The sequence below is a fragment of the Lampetra fluviatilis genome, chromosome 56, assembly GCF_964198595.1.
Source record: "Lampetra fluviatilis chromosome 56, kcLamFluv1.1, whole genome shotgun sequence".
In the NCBI taxonomy this organism is placed as follows: domain Eukaryota; kingdom Metazoa; phylum Chordata; class Hyperoartia; order Petromyzontiformes; family Petromyzontidae; genus Lampetra; species Lampetra fluviatilis.
Window position 1 is genome coordinate 8,472,757 of NC_136330.1, and position 22,708 is coordinate 8,495,464.

Sequence of the window (22,708 nt, forward strand, 5' to 3'; positions counted from 1 at the left end):
ACGACCGACGTGGGAATTGGTGAGGGATACGTGAAAGGATTGAGTGCATCGGTGGAATGATCGAGGTCAAAATGAATGAGTGAAGGAGGAATGAGAGAAGGGGGAGGATGATTTAGATGATTGAGCGAGCAGGTGAGGGTGTAGTTTGGTGGTGTAGTGTAGTAAAGCCGCGTCGTGGTGTACACAAGTGGTGTGGAGGTGTAGTCGTGTTTCGTTTCTCCCCCCCCTCTCCCCCACTCTCCCACTTCCCCCCCCACTCTCCCACTCCACTCTCCCCCCCCTCTCCCACTCTCCCCCCCCCCCACTCTTCTTCCCCCACTCCCCCCCCCTCTCCCCCCCCCCACTCTCCCCCCCCCCCACTCCCCCCCTCTCCCCCCCCACTCTCCCACTCCCCCCCCCCCACTCTCCTCCCCCCACTCTCCCCCCCCCCCACTCTCCCCCCCCCACTCTCCCCCCCCCCACTCTCCCCCCCCCCCACTCTCCCCCCCTCCCACTCTTCCCCCCCCCCCCCACTCTTTCCCCCCCCCACTCTTTCCCCCCCCCCACTCTTCCCCCCCCTCCCACTCTTCCCCCCCCCCACTCTTCCCCCCCCCCCCCACTCTTCCCCCCCTCACTCTTCCCCCCTCCACTCTTCCCCCCCCCACTCTTCCCCCCCCACTCTTCCCCCCCCCCACTCTTTCCCCCCCCCCACTCTTCCCCCCCCCCCACTCTTCCCCCCCCCCACTCTTCCCCTCTCCACTCTTCCCCCCCCCCCACTCTTCCCCCCCCCCACTCTCCCCCCCACTCTTTCCCCCCCACTCTTCCCCCCCCCACTCTTTCCCCCCCCCACTCTTCCCCCCCACTCTCCCCCCCCCCACTCTTCCCCCCCCCACTCTTCCCCTCTCCACTCTTCCCCCCCCCCACTCTTCCCCCCCCCCACTCTCCCCCCCCCACTCTTCCCCCCCCCCACTCTTTCCCCCCCACTCTTCCCCCCCCCCCACTCTTTCCCCCCCCCACTCTTCCCCCCCCACTCTCCCCCCCCCCACTCTCCCCCCCCCCACTCTTCCCCCCCCACTCTTCCCCCCCCCACTCTTCCCCCCCCCCACTCTTTCCCCCTCCCCACTCTTCCCCCCCCCCACTCTTCCCCCCCCCCCACTCTTCCCCTCTCCACTCTTCCCCCCCCCACTCTCCCCCCCCCCCCCCACTCTCCCCCCCCCCACTCTTCCCCCCCCCACTCTTCCCCCCTCACTCTTCCCCCCCCCCACTCTTCCCCCCCCCCCACTCTTCCCCTCTCCACTCTTCCCCCCCCCACTCTTCCCCCCCCCACTCTTCCCCTCTCCACTCTTTCCCCCCCCCCCCCCACTCTTCCCCCCCCCCCACTCTTTCCCGCCCCCCCCCACTCTTCCCCCCCCCCACTCTTCCCCTCTCCACTCTTCCCCCCCCACTCTTCCCCCCCCACTCTTCCCCCCCCCACTCTTTCCCCCTCCCCACTCTTCCCCCCCCCCACTCTTCCCCCCCCCACTCTTCCCCTCTCCACTCTTCCCCCCCCCACTCTCCCCCCCCCCCCCCCACTCTCCCCCCCCCCACTCTTCCCCCCCCCCACTCTTCCCCCCTCACTCTTCCCCCCCCCCACTCTTCCCCCCCCCCCACTCTTCCCCTCTCCACTCTTCCCCCCCCCCACTCTTCCCCCCCCCACTCTTCCCCTCTCCACTCTTTCCCCCCCCCCCCCCCCCCACTCTTCCCCCCCCCACTCTTTCCCGCCCCCCCCCCACTCTTCCCCCCCCCACTCTTCCCCTCTCCACTCTTCCCCCCCCCACTCTTCCCCCCCCCCACTCTCCCCCCTCCCACTCTTCCCCCCCCCACTCTTCCCCCCTCACTCTTCCCCCCTCCACTCTTCCCCCCCCACTCTTCCCCCCCCCCCCACTCTCCCCCCCCCCCACTCTTCCCCCCCCCACTCTTCCCCCCCCCACTCTTTCCCCCCCCCACTCTTCCCCCCCCCACTCTTCCCCCCCCCCCACTCTCCCCCCCCCACTCTCCTCCCCCCCTCTCCCACTCTCCCCCCCCACTCTCATCCCACTCTCCCCCCCACCCCACTCTCTCTCCCCCCTCTCCACCCCCCCCCACTCTCCTCCCCCCCTCTCCCACTCTCCCCCCCCCACTCTCATCCCACTCTCCCCCCCACCCCACTCTCTCTCCCCCCTCTCCACCCCCTCTCCCACTCTCTCCCCCCCCACTCTCCTCCCCCTCTCCCACTCTCTCCACTCTCCCCCCCCCACTCCCCCCCACTCTCTCCTCCCACTCTCCTCCCACTCCCCCCCACTCTCTCTCCCCCCCCACACTCCCCCACCCCACTCTCTCCCTCCACTCGCGATCAATGCGCATCCGTGAACTCCGCGACAGCGGCTCGAGTGCTGCAACAGAGAGAGCGGTGAGGTGAGAGAGAGAAGAGGTGAGAGAGAGTGTTCGCGATAGAAAGAGTGTGAGTGTTCGCGTGAGAGAGTGAGTGTTCGCGATAGAGAGTGTGAGTGTTCGCGACAGAGAGCGATGTGTGTGTGTGTAAGCGATGCGCGTGTTTAGTGTGTGATGCGTCAATTAATGTGGGTTCTGGTTCACGCATCTTGGTGTGTTAAGTGACACGTGTGTGCAATTATTGTGTGTTTGTAAAGAATGCGTGTGTGTGAGTGATACGCGTGATATGTGTGTAAGTGATACGTGTGCATTTAAATGACGTGTTTGTGTAAGTGATGTGTATATTAGCACGGTTGGATACGTACGGTGCGAAAGAAGTCCATACATATGCACACGTCCGCGTGTGTGTGTCGGATGAGTGTAGCGGTTAGTCCCAGTTCGATTCCCGCTCACGGCCAACACCAGAGACGATTATCTGAAACGGTCCTGTCCCTCCCCCGAGGTCGACTCAGCCTCAAATGAGTACCTGGTGTGGTGTGTAAATATGGCTACTAGGGAGACAAAGGCGGTCGGGCGCGGTGTTGGCCACCCACCCCCTCGTGTGTCATGCCGGCCTTCATAGGTGCTCGCTAACAGCACTTGCCCCAACAGTCTGTTGAGGCTATACGGGGGATCTTTGTGTATTTATATGGTATGGGAATTTCCATGTGGAACAGATACAATGGAAGGCTGATCGATGCCCGTGTGCGGTCAAGAGATGGCTCCCTATTGGTCAACCACGTTATGTATGCCGATGACCTGGTGATTGCTGCTCACTCAGAGGAGGAGTTGGAGGCGCTGCTGCTGAACCTGGAGCTTGCCACTAAGAGGTGGGGCCTTACCATCAGCCCCACCAAAACTAAGCACCTGCCTGGGTATTTTGTACCATCGGACACTCCACCCCCACAACTCCCAATTGGTGATGGAGCAGTTGTGGAGAGAGAGGAACGTTTTCCATACGGGGGCAGTGTGCGGATGACCAGCTCCGGTTTGACAGCAGAGGTTTCACTTCGAATCAGTCGGGCGGCATTATCTTTTCATCGATTGCTTAACGCTGTGTGGAAGCTACCTGGTCTGTCGCTCCACACGAAGCTCCAGGTCTTCTCGGCCACAGTAATGCCCTTCCTTCTCTGCGCTTGTGAAACGTGGAACCCCCCCGCCACCCCCTAATGGAACATCTTCTCTGGTTTGAAACATTTCGGCTGGCCTGCCTACGATCCATCCTGGGTTTAACCAGGCTGGATTGTGTGAGGAGCTCATAAATCCTCAAAAGATCTGGACAAAGTCCCATCGGTGAGCTCCTCCGGCAGGCAAGGCTGCGTTGGCTGGGTCATGTAGCCCGCATGCCCAGCCACCGCATGCCTAAACAGCTTTTGTTCGGCCGGATCGAGGGGGCTAAACGGGCGCGGCACGGGCTAGAGAAGAGATGGAGTGATGCGGTACAGGAGGACGGGGAGCTGAGTGGACTTGCCGATGACCGGTACCAGCGGTGTCAAGGTCGGCCTCGCTACTGAGCAGTTGGAGGCAGTCGCCCTCCAACAATAAATGAGGGCAGAGGAGCGACGCTCACAACAACGAGCGGAGTGCCGGGCGAATAAAACGCAGGAAGTTGGCAGCTACCAGTCATCTCAGTCAGCCAACCCATGGCACCTGGGTCTGTTCCGTGACCTCTCAGTGAGCCTTCGATACTTCACTTGGCCTCAAAGTGCACCTGGCCTGGCACAGGCACCGTGATGACGTCACCGTCACTTAGTGGCGAATGGCGGCTGTTGTTGTGTGTGTCTGTGTGTGCGGCTTTAAACACCTTCCACAACTCCACGTTTCTCAAGTATGGTTCCAATCTAAAGCCCCGAATGAGGGAAGAAGGTGGGGACGATTGAGTGTGTGTTGAAGTGTGTCTGTGGTGTGCGTAAGTATGTTTAAGTGTGTATGTAAGTGCGTGTGTATGTAAGTGTGTCTGTGTGCAAGTGTGTGTATGTAAGTGTGTCTGTGTGCAAGTGTGTGTATATATGTAAACGTCTGTGTGTATATGAGTGTGTTTGTGTATATATGTGTATCTGTGTGTCTGCGTGTATGTGTCTGAGTGTATGTACATGTGTCTGTCTGTGTGTATCTGTGTATCTGTGTGGCTGTATGTGTGTGTGTGTCTGTGTGTCTGTGTGTGTGCGTCTGTGTGCGTCTGTGTGTGTGCGTCTGTGTGTGTGTGTCTGTGTGTGTCTGTGTGTGTGTGTGTCTGTGTGTGTGTGTCTGTGTGTGTGTGTGTCTGTGTGTGTGTGTCTGTGTGTCTGTGTGTCTGTCTGTGTGTCTGTGTGTGTGTCTGTGTGTGTCTGTGTGTGTGCCTGTGTGTGTTTGTGCCTATGTGTGTCTGTGTGTGTGTGTCTGTGTGTGTGTGTGTGTGTCTGTGTGTGTGTGTGTGTCTGTGTGTGTGTCTGTGTGTGTGTCTGTCTGTGTGTGTGTGTCTGTGTGTGTGTGTGTCTGTGTGTGTGTCTGTGTGTGTGTCTGTGTGTGTGTCTGTGTGTGTGTGTCTGTGTGTGTCTGTGTGTGTGTGTCTGTGTGTGTGTCTGTGTGTGTGTCTGTCTGTGTGCGTGTCTGTGTGTCTGTGTGTGTGTCTGTGTGTGTGTATGTGTGTGTGTCTGTGTGTGTGTCTGTGTGTGTGTGTGTCTGTCTGTGTGCGTGTCTGTGTGTGTGTCTGTGTGTGTGTGCGCGCGCTCCGCTCGGGCGCCGCTGCCCCTAGAGACGGGAATTGACACGAGGCCACCGGAGCCCCAATCGCGAACACGACCTCCCCCCACCACCACCAACATCACCACCAACACCACCACCAACATCACCACCAACACCACCACCAACATCAACTCCTCTCCCCATCACCATCATCACCAACATCACCATCATCACAACATCACCACCAACATCACCAACATCAACTCCTCTCACGACCAGAACCATGATGAACATAATCATCATGATCAGCGTCATCACAACCATCATGATAAACTCCTCTCTCCAACATCGTTAACATCATCTTTAACTCCCTCTCAGCATCATCAACCTCTTCAACATCATCATCTCCTCGGCACCATCGCTCCTTCATCATCTCGTCATCACAATCACAACTCCTCTCATCGTCTTCACCATCACAAGCGCATTCCTTCTCCTCCTCCTCGCCGCCGCCGCTGCACCGTGCAGCTCCGTCCCGGATTTACCTGCACGAGGAGCCCCACGGGCCGTCACGTGGAGGTGACCAGGTGGGTGGTGGGTGTGGGAAGAGGGTGATGGGTGTTGGGTGAGGGTGGGGTGTGGGGTGAGGGTGGGGTGTGGGGTGATGGTGATGGGTGTGGGGTGGTGGGTGTGGCGTGATGGCTGTGGGGTGGTGGGTGTGGAGTGTGGGGTGAGGGTGTGGGGTGAGGGTGATGGTAGTGGGGTGATGGGTGTGGGGTGATGGGTGATGGTAGTGGGTGATGGGTGTGGGGTTATGGGTGTGGGGTGAGGGTAGTAGGGTGAGGGTGATGGGTGTGGGGTGAGGGTGATGGGTGATGGGAGTGGGGAGAGGGTGTGGGGTCAGGGTGATGGGCTTGGGGTGAGGGTGATGGGTTTAGGGGAGGGTGATGGGTGTGGGGTGAGGGTTTGGGGTGATGGGTGAGGGTAGTGGGGTGATGGTGATGGGTGTGGGGTGAGGGTGTGAGGTAATGGGTGATGGGTGTGGGGTGAGGGTGATGGGAGTGGGGTGAGGGTGTTGTGTGATGGGTGATGGTAGTGGGGTGAGAGTGTGGGGTGTGGGGTGAGGGTGATGGGTGTGGGGTGATGGGTGGTGGGTGTGGGGTGAGGGGTGATGGTTGATGAGTATGGGGTGATGGGTGTGGGGTGAGGGTGATGAGTGTGGGGTGAGGGTGATGGGTGATGGGTGATGAGTATGGGGTGATGGGTGTAGGGTGTGGGGTGAGAGTAGTGGGGTGAGGGTGATGAGTGTGGGGTGAGGGTGATGGGTGTGGGGTGTAGGGTGTGGGGTGAGGGTAGTGGGGTGAGGGTGATGAGTGTGGGGTGAGGGTGATGGGTGATGGGTGTGGGGTGAGGATGATGGGTGTGGGGTGTGGGGTGAGGGGTGTGGGGTGTGGGGTGAGGGTGATGGTAGTGGGGTGTAGGGTGATGGGTGATGGGTGTGGAGTGAGGGTAGTGGGGTTAGGGTGATGGGTGTGGGGTCAGGGTGATGGGTGTGGGGTGATGGGTGTGGGGTGAGTGTGATGGGTGCGGGGTGAGTGTGATGGGTGAGGGTGATGGGTGTGGGGTGAGGGTGATGGGTGTGGGGAGATGGGTGTGGGGTGATGGGTGATGGGTAGTGGGTGTGGGGTGAGGGGTGAGGGTGATCTGTGATGGGTGTGGGGTGAGGGTAGTGGGGTGAGGGTGATGGGTGTGGGGATGAGGGTGATGAGTGTGGGGTGAGTGGGATGGGTGTGAGGTGAGGGTGATGGGTGTGGGGTGATGGGTGATGGTTGATGAGTATGGGGTGATGGGTGTGGGGTGTGGGGTGAGGGTAGTGGGGTGAGGGTGATGAGTGTGGGGTGAGGGGTGTGCGGTGAGACTGATGGGTGTGGGGTGATGGGTGATGAGTATGGGGTGATGGGTGTAGGGTGTGGGGTGAGGGTAGTGGGGTGAGGGTGATGAGTGTGGGGTGAGGGTGATGGGTGAGGGGTGATGGGTGTGGGGTGATGGGTGATGAGTATGGGGTGAGGTTAGTGGGGTTGGGGTGTCAGGTGTGGGGTGAGGATGATGGGTGTGGGTTGAGGGGTGTGGGGTGTGGGGTGTGGGGTGAGGGGTGTGGGGTGTGGGGTGATGGGTGTGGGGTGAGGGGTGTGGGGTGAGGGGTGAGGGTGATGGTAGTGGGGTGTAGGGTGATGGGTGTGAGGTGAGGGGTGAGGGGTGTGGGGTGAGGGGTGTGGGGTGTGGGGTGATGGGTGTGGGGTGAGGGGTGTGGGGTGAGGGGTGAGGGTGATGGTAGTGGGGTGTAGGGTGATGGGTCTGAGGTGAGGGGTGAGGGGTGTGGGGTGAGGGGTGTGGGGTGTGGGGTGAGGGTGATGGTAGTGGGGTGTAGGGTGATGGGTGTGGAGTGAGGGTAGTGGGGTTAGGGTGATTGGTGTGGGGTCAGGGTGATGGGTGTGGGGGGATGGGTGTGGGGTGAGTGTGATGGGTGAGGGTAGTGGGAATGGGGTGAGTGTGACAGTGATGGGTAGTGGGTGTGGGGTGATGGGTGTGGGGTGAGGGTGATGGGTGCGGGGTGAGTGTGATGGGTGAGGGTAGTGGGTGTGGGGTGAGTGTGATGGGTGTGGGGTGAGGGTGATGGGTGTGGGGTGAGTGTGATGGGTGTGGGGTGAGTGTGATGGGTGTGGGGTGAGTGTGACAGTGATGGGTGTGGGGTGAGTGTGATGGGTGAGGGTAGTGGGTGTGGGGTGAGTGTGACAGTGATGGGTGCGGGGTGAGGGGTAATTGGTGTCGAGTGATGGATGAGGGTGAGGGGTGAGTAGGGGGCGTGGTCATGTGGCTATTAACGGTCACCACGGAGACGGATTAGAGGAGACTGCCCCCGCCCCCTGCGCCCCCCGCCCCCTGCTGTGAGAAGTGGGATCAGCTGCTGGTGACGTCACTAGTTAGGGATGCGCGGATTACCTCACCGACTCACCCACACACCGACTCACCCACCCACCTACTCACCCACACACCAACTCACCCACACACCTACTCACCCACACACCTACTCACCCACCCACCTACTCACCCACACACCTACTCACCCACCCACCTACTCACCCACACACCTACTCACCCACACACTCACCCACGCACCTACTCACCCACACACCGACTCACCCACCCACCGACTCACCCACACACCTACTCACCCACACACCAACTCACCCACCCACCTACTCACCCACACACCTACTCACCCACCCACCTACTCACCCACACACCTACTCACCCACCCACCTACTCACCCACACACCTACTCACCCACCCACCTACTCACCCACACACTCACCCACACACTCACCCACGCACCTACTCACCCACACACCGACTCACCCACACACCGACTCACCCACCCACCTACTCACCCACACACCAACTCACCCACCCACCTACTCACCCACACACCTACTCACCCACCCACCTACTCACCCACACACCTACTCACCCACCCACCTACTCACCCACACACCTACTCACCCACCCACCTACTCACCCACACACTCACCCACACACTCACCCACGCACCTACTCACCCACACACCGACTCACCCACCCACCGACTCACCCACACACCTACTCACCCACCCACCGACTCACCCACACACCGACTCACCCACCCACCTACTCACCCACCCACCTACTCACCCACACACTCACCCTCACACCTACTCACCCACACACCAACTCACCCACCCACCTACTCACCCACACACCAACTCACCCACCCACCTACTCACCCACACACCAACTCACCCACACACCAACTCACCCACACACCTACTCACCCACACACTCACCCACACACTCACCCACACACCTACTCACCCACACACCGACTCACCCACACACTCACCCACACACCAACTCATCCACACACCAACTAACCCACACACCCACTCACCCACACACCAACTCACCCACACACCAACTCACCCACACACCAACTCACCCACCCACCTACTCACCCACACACCTACTCACCCACCCACCTACTCACCCACACACTCACCTACACACTCACCCACCCACCTACTCACCCACACACCGACTCACCCACCCACCGACTCACCCACACACCAACTCACCCACCCACCGACTCACCCACACACCGACACACCCACCCACCTACTCACCCACCCACCTACTCACCCACCCACCTACTCACCCACACACTCACCCTCACACCTACTCACCCACACACCAACTCACCCACCCACCTACTCACCCACACACCAACTCACCCACCCACCTACTCACCCACACACCAACTCACCCACACACCAACTCACCCACACACCTACTCACCCACACACTCACCCACACACTCACCCACACACCTACTCACCCACACACCGACTCACCCACACACTCACCCACACACCAACTCACCCACACACCAACTAACCCACACACCCACTCACCCACTCACCCACACACCAACTCACCCACACACCAACTCACCCACACACCAACCCACACACCAACTCACCCACCCACCTACTCACCCACACACTCACCCACCCACCTACTCACCCACCCACCTACTCACCCACACACCTACTCACCCACACACCAACTCACCCACTCACTCACCCACACACGAACTCACCCACACACCAACTCACCCACACACCAACTCACCCACACACCAACTCACCCACACACCAACTCACCCACACACCAACTCACCCACACACCAACTCACCCACACACCAACTCACCCACACACCCACCAACACACCAACTCACCCACACACCCACACACTCACGCACCCAGCCAATCACCCACCTACTCACCCACCCTCCTACTCACCCACCCTCCTACTCACCCACCCTCCTACTCACCCACCCACCTACTCACCCACACACCAACTCACCCACACACCCACTCACCCACCCACACACCAACTCACCCACCCACCTACTCACCCACACACTCACCCACCCACCTACTCACCCACCCACCTACTCACCCACACACCTACTCACCCACACACCAACTCACCCACTCACTCACCCACACACGAACTCACCCACACACCAACTCACCCACACACCAACTCACCCACACACCAACTCACCCACACACCAACTCACCCACACACTCACTCACACACCCACCAACTCACCCACACACCTACTCACTCACACACCAACTCACTCACACACCCACTCACCCACACACCCACTCACCCACACACCAACTCACCCACTAACCCACTAACCCACACACCCACTCACCCACACACCCACTCACCCACACACCCACTCACCCACACACCTATTCACCGACCCACTACCCACACACCAACTCACCCACACACCGACTCACCCACTACGAATTCACCCACCCACATACTCACCCACCCACCGACTCACCCACACACCTACACACCGACTCACCCACCCACCTACTCACCCACCCACTCACCCACACACCAACTCACCCACTCACCCACCCACCCATCCACCCACTCACCCACCCACCCATCCACCCACTCACCCACTCACCCATCCATCCACTCATCCACCCACTCACCCACCCACCCATCCACCCACTCACCCATCCATCCACTCATCCACCCACTCACCCACCCACACCCCTGCCCACCCACCAACTTATACAAAGGCAAACAAAAATCTCTTCCAGCACTTTTGTGGCAAGTGCTGTGAGCGATCACCAATGTAGGCCGGCACACAACTTACTTGTACACACCGCACCGGATACTTATTTAAGGCTGAGTCGATCTAGGGGAGGGGCTCAGGACTGGTTAAAATATAATTCACTGTTATTGGCTGCGAGTGGGAATGGAACTTCAGCTGGCGCGCTCCCCACCCACCCACTCACGCACTCGGTCACACAACAGGACGCGAGTCGCCACTCGGTGTCGGTGACGTCACCGCGGTGCTTGTGCCAGGCTAGGTGCACTTTGAGGCCACGTGAAGTGTGCGAGGCTCGCTGCCGACGGGAGGTCACGGGATAGACCCAGGTGCGTGTTAACACGGAGGAGGCTTTCGCGACCAATATCATCCATAATAGAGATATTTTTGGGGGGTTAGATCGCGTAAATATATAAATGTGTCGTTAAAACCCGCCACCACCCGACACAGCCAACTAGTGAGGGTTGTTACTTCCCTTCTACGAGACTTTACCGAAAGAACCAAGAAGATGAATCCCTGCAGTCACGAAAGCTTTAAAACGAAATTGAGTGAGGGTTGTCACGTAAACAGAACGTGGCAAATTCGTCACTAGTACAGCACTAGTGTGTAGTGTATAGTGTAGTGTATAGTAGTGTAGTGTATAGTGTAGTGTATAGTAGTGTAGTGTATAGTGTAGTGTATAGTGTGTGTAGTGTAGTGTATAGTAGTGTAGTGTATAGTGTAGTGTATAGTGTGTATAGTAGTGTATAGTGTAGTGTATAGTAGTGTATAGTGTGTATAGTAGTGTAGTGTATAGTGTAGTGTATAGTAGTGTAGTGTATAGTAGTGTGTAGTGTATAGTGGTGTAGTGTATAGTAGTGTGTAGTGTATAGTAGTGTAGTGTATGGTGTAGTGTAGTGTATATTGTAGTGTATAGTAGTGTATAGTATAGTGTATAGTGTAGTGTATAGTAGTGTAGTGTATGGTGTAGTGTATAGTAGTGTAATGTATGTTGTAGTGTATAGTAGTGTAATGTATGTTGTAGTGTAGTGTATTATAGTGTAGTATACTAGTACAGCACACCGGTTGTGTGTTGGAGAGCCAAGCCACAACATTTACAATGTGAGTACGACGTTTCGCCAGTAATTACAACCAGCTTCATCAGGCGAGAGCCAGACTTGTGGAGAAGTCTAAATGTTTTGCCCTGCACGTGCAGGGTGGTGCAGGGTGGTGCTGGGTGGTGCTGGGTGGTGGTGGTGTTTCCCTGCACGTGAAGTCACCACGGCGCTTGTGCCAGGCTAGGTGCACCTTGAGGCCACGTGAAGTACCAAACGCCCGCTGGCAGGAGGTCACGGGATCGACCCAGCAGGGACCACGGGTTGACCGACTGAGACGACTATTAGATGCCCCCACGTGTGCCCCCTACTGTGCCACCTCACTGCATTTAACCGGCCGGTGCTCCGCTCGTTGTTGTGAGCGTCGCTCCTCTGCCCTCCGCTGTTGAAAGATCAGTCGACAGGTTTGACGGTCGTTTTCTTTGTTATCAACGTGGGTTCTATGCCACTACCTTCATCTGTCTGTACGTTGAATTGCACTGTTGCTAGCCTACACACAACACCACGTGGGTACACACTGTCACTGTTGCTAGCCTACACACAACACCACGTGGGTACACACTGTCACTGTTGCTAGCCTACACACAGCACCACGTGGGTACACACTGTCACTGTTGCTAGCCTACACACAGCACCACGTGGGTACACACTGTCACTGTTGCTAGCCTACACACAGCACCACGTGGGTACACACTGTCACTGTTGCTAGCCTACACACACACCACGTGGGTACACACTGTCACTGTTGCTAGCCTACACACACACCACGTGGGTACACACTGTCACTGTTGCTAGCCTACACACAGCACCACGTGGTACACACTGTCACTGTTGCTAGCCTACACACACACCACGTGGGTACACACTGTCACTGTTGCTAGCCTACACACACACCACGTGGGTACACACTGTCACTGTTGCTAGCCTACACACAACACCACGTGGGCACACACTGTCACTGTTGCTAGCCTACACACAGCACCACGTGGTACACACTGTCACTGTTGCTAGCCTACACACAGCACCACGTGGGTACACACTATCACTGTTGCTAGCCTACACACAACACCACGTGGGTACACACTGTCACTGTTGCTAGCCTACACACAACACCACGTGGGTACACACTGTCACTGTTGCTAGCCTACACACAACACCACGTGGTACACACTATCACTGTTGCTAGCCTACACACAGCACCACGTGGTACACACTATCACTGTTGCTAGCCTCTACACAACACTAACCATCTAACACTGACGGCACTGAACCGAAACAGCCGACAACTATCGAGCAGCGCAATGTCGAGTGAAAACGACAGCGACGAGACGACAGCGACGATGGCGACGACGAGATGGTAACGACGAGATGGTAACGACGAGATGGTAACGACGATCTTGAGCCGCACGACGGGGATCTCATGTCCAGCAACAGCCCCGAGGTCCCTCACAGGGACCCCTCTTTTACTCTCAGCGTGGCCTCGCTCCGCCCCGGCCACGCACCCTCTCTGGAACCTTCTAGCGGGTTCCTGAGGCTTCCTGTGACCTTTCCCCTTTAGATGTCCCCCTCTTGCGTCTGTCGTGGCTGCTGACGTGGGAACTGCCATACAACGCAGTTACCTTTTTCCGCCAGCAGCCAGCGCTATGCCACTACAAATGTTGAACTTCTTTCGCACCGTATGTAGCCAACTGTACTATATATGAATGTTGAACTCCTTTCACACTGTACATAGCCAACCGCGCTAATAGGAGGTGCGGGGGAAGGACGACAAACTAACATACAAAAATAAGTTTTAAATAAATTAATTTCCATTTTAAAATTAGTTTTCTATCTAAAGTGGCTGGATGCAGGATAATGGGTAAAGCGTTTACGGCGTGATCTGTGGGGCCTTGGTTGTCAGTCCTCCATTAAGGTTGAACGTTTGCAGGGATCGCCACCATGGCAGGGGTGCCAAGGTGGCTAGGAGATGTTAACTACCTCACATGGTATATAGGAGGTTGTGAGTCCAATCCTGACCCTGACGCATGTCTCTCTATCCCTATGGTCGCGTGCATTTTTCTCCCGGGGTTCCGGATTTTCCCTCCACATTAAGAATCAACGCCACGCGTTCAGAGTATTTGGCTGCTATAAATTTCCACGTGATAATTAGCGACACTGTTCAGCTATCATTTGTGACCAGGTCGCTTCTGAAAAAGAGCTACATTGCTCAGTGGTCCCTACCTGGGAAAATAAAAAATATAGTTTATAGTTTTTATTTTGAGAGGTTGACAGTAGTTCAAAGCCGAGGGTATATATATAGATGTTACCACCTTTCATCTTCACACTTAAATGTATTGGATACAGCTACGTTTCCTCATTTGCTCGACACCTCGCTTGATCGGTCATCCAGTGACATTTGGGTCCCGTGCGATCTGTACACCATCCAGGGAACAATCGCACCATCAGCCTTGATTCGACTTTCTTGTACTGGCACATCTTGTTGCTTCCGGTGCGGCTACCTAACTAATGTGGGGCTTATCAGGTAGCATTCTCATGATCGATGGGCAGATAGCCCGTAGGTGTCCACTGCACTATTGTCATTTGTTTCCACTTTCCTCTGTCTTGAGGGAATATGCTGAAGTAATGGCCACAGCTCTCTAGCCCTGGTCTCTGATGTCGTCATCAAGCCATTCTCTGTTAGGTCTTCCTCTCTTTTGGGTTCCTTTTTTTCCTGAACAGCACACTTTGAATTTTCGTGTTGTTGCCCATCCTACATGTGTATCCAAATAGTGGCAGTTTCCTTCTCATCACTGCCTGCATCATCAGGGTATCTTCTTTTTCTTCCTCCTACATTGGTCGCTCTCTGGGTACACTTTGTATGCACTCCTTCTATAGAAATTCATTGCACATGCCAATATATCTTATTCGGCGGCCATCTTGAAAAATGGCTGCCAATTTGGGTTGACAACATTTAGCCCTCTGTGCAGCAAGGGCCACGCTCGTATCGCGATTTGAACGATTCTGCTGAAAAAAAATGCACTTAGCTGCTCCACTGTGTGATAGTACACACACACCAGTGCGCGCACACACACACATAGACTCCAGTGCACACACACACACCCAGACTCCAGTGCACACACACACACAGACTCCAGTGCACACACACACACAGACTCCAGTGCCACATACTAGTTCACACACACACCAGTGGACACACATACACCCCTCCAGTACACACACACAAAGACAAAGATCCCCGTATAGTCTGAACAGACTTTCGGGGCAAGTGCTGTTAGCGAGCACCTACGAATGTCGGCACAGCATCACGCCTAACCGCCTTTGTCGCCGCCTCCACGACTGTGAAAACTTAGCAGGCCCCTCCTGTAAAAGAGTCTTGAGACTCGCTGAGGCTTCTTATTATGATTACCTGCGCGCTCTGCGGGGGGTCTCATTAAGTGGGGGTTGGAGGGGGGGCCGGGTGGGAGGTGGGGGTGGGAGGGGGGGCCGGGGGGGGGGATTTTCTGCTCTGGCCGGGTCGGGATTTGTTCCTTGGCGGATTAAAGTGGGCGGCGATTCGGTGGGGACTACGCAGGGAGAGGGAGTGAGACACTGGGAGAGAGACACTGGGAGAGAGAGAGACACTGGGAGAGAGAGACACTGGGAGAGAGAGACACTGGGAGAGATAGACACTGGGAGAGAGAGACATTGGGAGAGAGAGTGAGACACTGGGAGAGAGTGAGACACTGGGAGAGAGAGAGAGACACTGGGAGAGAGAGTGAGACACTGGGAGAGAGAGAGAGACACTGGGAGAGAGAGTGAGACACTGGGGGAGAGAGTGAGACACTGGGGGAGAGAGTGAGACACTGGGAGAGAGAGTGAGACACTGGGAGAGAGAGATACACTGGGAGAGAGAGAGAGACACTGGGAGAGAGAGTGAGACACTGGGAGAGAGAGAGAGAGAGACACTGGGAGAGAGAGTGAGACACTGGGGGAGAGAGTGAGACACTGGGAGAGAGAGAGTGAGACACTGGGAGAGAGAGAGTGAGACACTGGGAGGGAGAGAGTGAGACACTGGGGGAGAGAGTGAGACACTGGGAGAGAGTGAGACACTGGGGGAGAGAGTGAGACACTGGGAGAGAGTGAGACACTGGGGGAGAGAGTGAGACACTGGGAGAGAGAGTGAGACACTGGGAGAGAGAGAGTGAGACACTGGGGGAGAGAGTGAGACACTGGGAGAGAGAGAGTGAGACACTGGGAGAGAGAGAGTGAGACACTGGGAGAGAGAGTGAGACACTGGGGGAGAGAGTGAGACACTGGGGGAGAGAGTGAGACACTGGGGGAGAGAGTGAGACACTGGGAGAGAGAGTGAGACACTGGGAGAGAGAGAGTGAGACACTGGGAGAGAGAGAGTGAGACACTGGGAGAGAGAGAGTGAGACACTGGGAGGGAGAGAGTGAGACACTGGGGGAGAGAGTGAGACACTGGGAGAGAGTGAGACACTGGGGGAGAGAGTGAGACACTGGGAGAGAGTGAGACACTGGGGGAGAGAGTGAGACACTGGGAGAGAGAGTGAGACACTGGGAGAGAGAGAGTGAGACACTGGGGGAGAGAGTGAGACACTGGGAGAGAGAGAGTGAGACACTGGGAGAGAGAGAGTGAGACACTGGGAGAGAGAGTGAGACACTGGGGGAGAGAGTGAGACACTGGGGGAGAGAGTGAGACACTGGGGGAGAGAGTGAGACACTGGGAGAGAGAGTGAGACACTGGGAGAGAGAGAGTGAGACACTGGGGGAGAGAGTGAGACACTGGGGGAGAGAGTGAGACACTGGGGGAGAGAGTGAGACACTGGGGGAGAGAGTGAGACACTGGGAGGGAGAGAGTGAGACACTGGGAGAGAGAGTGAGACACTGGGGGAGAGAGTGAGACACTGGGGGAGAGAGTGAGACACTGGGAGAGAGTGAGACACTGGGGGAGAGAGTGAGACACTGGGAGAGAGAGAGAGACACTGGGAGAGAGAGTGAGACACTGGGAGAGAGAGAGAGACACTGGGAGAGAGAGAGTGAGACACTGGGAGAGAGAGAGTGAGACACTGGGAGAGAGAGAGTGAGACACTGGGAGAGAGAGTGAGACACTGGGAGAGAGAGTGAGACACTGGGAGAGAGAGTGAGACACTGGGGGAGAGAGTGAGACACTGGGAGAGAGAGAGTGAGACACTGGGAGAGAGAGAGTGAGACACTGGGAGAGAGAGTGAGACACTGGGAGAGAGAGAGTGAGACACTGGGAGAGAGAGTGAGACACTGGGAGAGAGAGAGTGAGACACTGGGAGAGAGAGTGAGACACTGGGAGAGAGAGTGAGACACTGGGAGAGAGAGTGAGACACTGGGAGAGAGAGAGTGAGACACTGGGGGAGAGAGTGAGACACTGGGGGAGAGAGTGAGACACTGGGAGAGAGAGAGACACTGGGAGAGAGTGAGACACTGGGGGAGAGAGTGAGACACTGGGGGAGAGAGTGAGACACTGGGGGAGAGAGAGTGAGACACTGGGAGAGAGAGAGTGAGACACTGGGAGAGAGAGAGTGAGACACTGGGAGAGAGAGAGTGAGACACTGGGGGAGAGAGTGAGACACTGGGGGAGAGAGTGAGACACTGGGGGAGAGAGAGTGAGACACTGGGAGAGAGAGAGGAGAGAGTGAGACACTGGGAGAGAGAGTGAGACACTGGGGGAGAGAGTGAGACACTGGGAGAGAGAGTGAGACACTGGGAGAGAGAGTGAGACACTGGGGGAGAGAGTGAGACACTGGGAGAGAGAGTGAGACACTGGGAGAGAGAGTGAGACACTGGGAGAGAGAGTGAGACACTGGGGGAGAGAGTGAGACACTGGGAGAGAGAGAGAGACACTGGGAGAGAGAGTGAGACACTGGGGGAGAGAGTGAGACACTGGGAGAGAGAGTGAGACACTGGGAGAGAGAGAGTGAGACACTGGGAGAGAGTGAGACACTGGGAGAGAGAGTGAGACACTGGGAGAGAGAGTGAGACACTGGGAGAGAGAGTGAGACACTGGGAGAGAGAGAGAGACACTGGGAGAGAGAGTGAGACACTGGGGGAGAGAGAGAGACACTGGGAGAGAGAGTGAGACACTGGGGGAGAGAGTGAGACACTGGGAGAGAGAGTGAGACACTGGGAGAGAGAGAGTGAGACACTGGGAGAGAGTGAGACACTGGGAGAGAGAGAGACACTGGGAGAGAGAGACACTGGGAGAGAGAGACACTGGGAGAGATAGACACTGGGAGAGAGAGACATTGGGAGAGAGAGTGAGACACTGGGAGAGAGTGAGACACTGGGAGAGAGAGTGAGACACTGGGGGAGAGAGTGAGACGCTGGGGGAGAGAGTGAGACACTGGGAGAGAGAGAGAGACACTGGGAGAGAGAGAGAGACACTGGGAGAGAGAGAGAGACACTGGGAGAGAGAGAGAGACACTGGGAGAGAGAGAGAGAGACACTGGGAGAGAGAGTGAGACACTGGGAGAGAGAGAGAGACACTGAGAGATTTTTGATTTTTGAATGTCTTTATTCCGGCACCCTCTGCCCAGTGCAGTGGCGCCCATGTGCGCGATATAAACCAACCACAAAAACCACACCGCACAACCACAAAAAACGTCGCGCCCGCTTCAGTGTCCAGGCACTATTCGCACCGGTCACCCCTGAGGGGGGGGGGGGGGGTTCTGGGGGGGGGCGGAGGGGGGCCATCCGGTCAGGGGGGGGGAGGGAGTCAAACACAAACAGGACCGCGCCGTCCTCGACCGTACACAGGGCGTCCCGCGCCCTACCCCACCGCGGGAGGAACTCCCCCTCGGCCGCCGACAGCCTGTGGTGGGCGAATTCTAGCCGCACGCGCGCCTTTATCAGGGCCTGCGCCACCTGCAGCACCCCCGCGCCGCCGACCTTTCCTTCCAGCGCGCGTTTCCTCGTCGTGTACGTTGCGAGCTTCGCTTGCGCGCACACAAAGTTCGCCACGTCCCTGACGGGGCTCGCCACGCCGGTCACCCCATGTATGTACGCGCTCTCTCGGGCCGGAACGTCCAGCCCCCGGAGCACCGCCTTCACGAAGGCCAAGAGTGGCGCCAGCCTCGCGCACTGGAGGTACGCGTGAACCACATCCTCCCGCACCCCACAGAACGCACACGTGTCCGGGGTCCCCGGCACGGCGCGGCTGACCCACACGGCCGTTGGCAGCGTGCGGTGCACCAGCCGCCACTGAAGGTCACCGCAACGCTTGGTGGTGGGAGGGCGGTACAAGTTTTTCCACTGGGGCCCCGCAGTGTCCAGCGCGCCAAAGTGTTCCCTCCACCCCGTGTCCGGCTGGCCCACCAGCTCCGCGCTCAGCACCGCCTTCAGACAGGCGTCGTACAGCCGCGTTTTTTGCGCGCCTTCGAGCGGCACCTCGGTGCACCCCGCCATGCGCAGCAGCGTCCCGCCCTCCACGTGGCCGTCGGGGGCGCGGACCGAAAAGGCCAGCGGAGGGAACGGGGGGGTGTCCTCCTCCCCGACCTCCGCCAGCCGGACACCCAGCGCCTGCATCGCCCGCAGGGCCTCCCTCAGCACCTTCGCGCCCGCCAGGACCGTGCGGCGTCCGGCCGCTCCGGAAATTTCAAGGGCCGTCCGCCACGCGTCCCGTCCGGGCGCCAGCAGGTCACCGACCCGTCCGATGCCGCATTCGGCAAAGCGCCTGGCCAGGGCATGCTCACCCCGCAAGCCAGGCAGGACTGCATTGGCGAACAAGGGCTCCCCCACGAAGTGGGCCGCCCTGTATCCGCCGCCGACCCGCGCCCAATCCAGCGTCGACCACGCGTCCATCATGCCGCGGTAGACCGCGGGCAGCGAGGCTCGGTCCACGATGGCCTGGTCCGTCAGGAACAGCTCCCGGGCGTACCCCAGACGCCCGGCGCGCCGCAGCAGGCCGAGGGCCAGGGGCCGCCCGGGCCGTCCCTCCCCCCCGTACAACAGTCGCTGCGCTTGTTGGATCCTGAAGGTCCGGATCCGCGCCGCTACGTGCACGAGGCCCTGTCCCCCCTCCGCCACCGGCAGACACAGGACCCCTGGCCTCTGCCAGTGGTGACCGTGCCACACGAAGGCGGTGAAGCGCTTCTGTATCCGCGCCACTAGCCCCGCCGGAGGTTCCAGCGCTTTGGCTTTGTGCCAGAGGAGTGCCGCGGCCAAATTGTTGACTACAAGTACCCTCCCCCGGTACGCCATTCCCGGGGCGAACCGGGCCCACGCCGCCAGCGTCGCGTCAATTTTTCCCTCTACCTCTACCCAATTTTGTTCCACCTCAACCGGGCTTCCCAGATGTACCCCGAGGTAGCGGGCTCCCCCCGCGCCCCAGGCGACGCCTCCCGGGAGCGCCAGTGAGCCCACCACCCCGCCCGGTCTCAGCGCTATCGCTTTGCTCTTTTCCCAATTTACGCTGGCGGCGGAGGCCCTCTCGTAGAGACGGACCGCGCCTCGGACCGCCTCCATGTCTTGCGCGCCCGTCACCACGACGCACACATCGTCAGCGTACGCCGAGAGCGTGATCGGCGCGTCGCCCGCACCCGGGAACTGAAACCCCCCCAGCGTACCCCGCAGCCGCCGCAGGAGAGGCTCTATACACAAGGTGTACAGAATACCGGACAGAGGACACCCCTGCCGGACCCCTCCCCCGACGGCCAAGGGGGCGCCAAGCCTGCCATTTATTTTAGTGAGGCTACTCACCTCCGTATACAGGAGGCGCACCTGCGCCCTGAAGGTTGGCCCTACCCCGTATGCCTCCAACGCCCTGTACATATACGCGTGTGAGACACGGTCGAAGGCCTTCGCCTGATCTAAAAACAAGAGGCCTGCATCAACGCTGTGGGCGGCGGCGAGGTCCATGATGTCCCGCACCACCCCGACGTTGTCATGTATGGCTCTCCCCGGGACGCAGTACGACTGGTCCGGGTGCACGAGGCTCCCCGCCACGGTCTTCAGGCGGTTCGCCAGGGCTTTAGCCAAAATCTTACAGTCCGTGCATAGCACGGACACCGGCCTCCAGTTGTCTAAGCGGCGCAGGTCACCCTTTTTTGGGAGCAGGGTCACCACCGCGCGCCTGCTGCTCTGCGGCAGCACCCCCGACCGGAGGCTCTCGCGCAGTACGTCGGCGAGCGCCGGTCCGAGCTCGCTCCAGAAAGTCGTGTAAAACTCGGTAGGAAGGCCGTCTATGCCGGGGGTCTTCCCCGCGGCGAGACTCCTCACCGCGGCCTCCAGCTCCGTCATGGTGACCTGTTCGTCGAGCAGTTTGGCGTCAGGTGGAGCCAACCTGGGGACGCCCTCCAGGAGTTCCGCCACCGCCTCCTCGTCAATTTTCTTCTCAGCAAAAAGCCGTCCGTAATACCCATTGACGAGGCGCACGATTCCCTCCCCGTCACACTGGGTCTCTCCGTCCGGCCCCGTCAGGCTGGTGATGTCGGCCCGCTGGGCCCGCGTGGCCCCCTGCCTGAAGAAGGCTTTCGTCGGCGCGTCCATACTGTACAGGTGGGTCATCTTCCGGCCCACAAACCCTCTGTATGCGTCGTTGTCCGAGACGGCCCTCAGGAGCCGCTGTTGTTCCCGCAGCTCCCTGCAGCCCTCGGCGGCGGGGTGGTGGCCCAGTGCCTCCTCCACCGCCAGCACCCGGGCCCGGACCATGAAAACTTGCCGCTGCAGTGCCTTGACGTGCGTGAGTGCAGTGTTGGTCGTTCGCATGGGCAATGTCGTGATACTCGACACGGCCGTGCCGAAACGCTGCAGGTCGTTGCGCAGCTCGGCGTTGGAGAGGTACGGCGGCGTGCCGGAGAGCAGCACGCGGACCGCGGGTGAGGCAAGCGGGGCGCATTGTACATACAGCTCCCCGACCGTGAGCCCCTTCTCGACGACGCGCGCCACCATCTCCTCCTCCGCCACATACACGGTGACACCGCGGTTTTGGCGCTGGACGGCCCTGACGTTGGCGGGGCCGACGCACGCGGCCACCGCGACGGCGACAGCTTCGGCGGTTACCTCCGGCGGAGGAAACGCCACGAGGCCGTTCCTCCGCGTGAGGCTCATCATCCTCGCGTCCTCCTCCTCCGCGCGCTGGCGCTGCGCCATGATGGCGGCGGCAGAACACCTGTGCGCTGTGTCGTTGGGGTGTTTGCTGCTGATGCTGTTTTCGTTGTCGTTGTTGTTTTTGTCAAAATAATCGTAGAAATAAATAACAAGTGATAGAAAAAAGTAATAACCCCCCGACACAACAAACACACAACACACACCTGAAACCAATCACCAGACAGACAGACAAACACACACACGCACAGACAAGCACACACACGCGCAGGACAAACACACAGACGAACACACACACGACCGAACCAACAAGTAAACAAACGAAAACGAATAATCACACCAACATACAAATAACAAAACGACAGATAAATGAAAAAACGCACGCGCAATCAAACACACAAACCAACCACTCACCCAACAGACAAGCAGGCCAGACCCACGTGGTGCCGATCCAGGTACAAAGCACCAGGCCAACACACAACGCGACCAGCCAAGCAGACAAACAGACAAACGAACACACTGCCAAACACACAAACCAGCCAAACACACACACAACACAAAATAAAACAACACACAACACAAAACAACCAGACAAGTCACAACACAAACCAAACACTCTCCAAGCAGACAAGCAGGCCAGACGCACGTGGTGCTGATCCAGGTACAAAGCACCAGGCCAACACACAACGCGACCAGGCCAAGCAG

General features: G+C 58.3%; 1 protein-coding gene across 1 annotated transcript in view; it reads left to right on the forward strand.

The window, feature by feature from the left end:
• The first annotated feature begins 2,359 nt into the window (after positions 1-2,359).
• Positions 2,360-22,708, forward strand: part of LOC144950143 (unconventional myosin-VIIa-like) — a 75,061-nt gene continuing 54,712 nt past the window's right edge. The window contains exons 1-3 of the mRNA XM_078880204.1: positions 2,360-2,428; positions 3,105-3,257; positions 5,470-5,675. The gene's annotated coding sequence lies outside the window, so the exon portion shown is untranslated. The remainder of the gene's footprint in view (positions 2,429-3,104; positions 3,258-5,469; positions 5,676-22,708) is intronic.